The sequence below is a fragment of the Crocuta crocuta genome, unplaced genomic scaffold, assembly GCF_008692635.1.
Source record: "Crocuta crocuta isolate KB4526 unplaced genomic scaffold, BGI_CrCroc_1.0 scaffold1544, whole genome shotgun sequence".
NCBI lineage: Eukaryota > Metazoa > Chordata > Mammalia > Carnivora > Hyaenidae > Crocuta > Crocuta crocuta.
Genome location: NW_027530906.1, coordinates 20,811 through 21,391, shown reverse-complemented (window position 1 = coordinate 21,391; position 581 = coordinate 20,811).

Here is a 581-nt window from a genome sequence, read left to right as displayed (position 1 = left end):
TATCTCTTATATAGTCATAATTCTTCCACATATAACATTTTTTCACAGCTCTAAAAATATTAACCTCTTTTTAATTATAATTATAATAAAAAACACACAACATAAAATGTACCTTCTTAATCATTATTAAGTGTACAATTCAGTAGCATTAAGTATATTTACATTGTTTTCTGCAACCACCAGTCTTAAGAACTTTTTCATCTTGCAAAACTGAAACTCTGTACCCATTCAAAACCAATTCTTTCCTAACCACTCCTTTCAGCCGCTGACAACCAGCATTCTATTTTCTCCTTTTACAAATTTGACTACTCTATTTTTTCATTTTTTAACGTTTATTTATTTGTGTGAGAGAGAGACAGGACACAAGTGGGAGAGGGGCAGAGAGAGAAGGAGACACAGAATTTGANCCCAGTGCTCATCCCCACAAGTGCCCTCCTCCATGCCCATCACCCTCCTTCTCCTCCCTCCCAACCCCATCAGCCTTCAGTTTATTATTCTTAATTTAATGTTTAATTCTTTTTTTCCCTCAATCTTTTCTTCNGAATTTGAAGCAGGCGCCAGGCTCTGAGCTGTCAGCACAG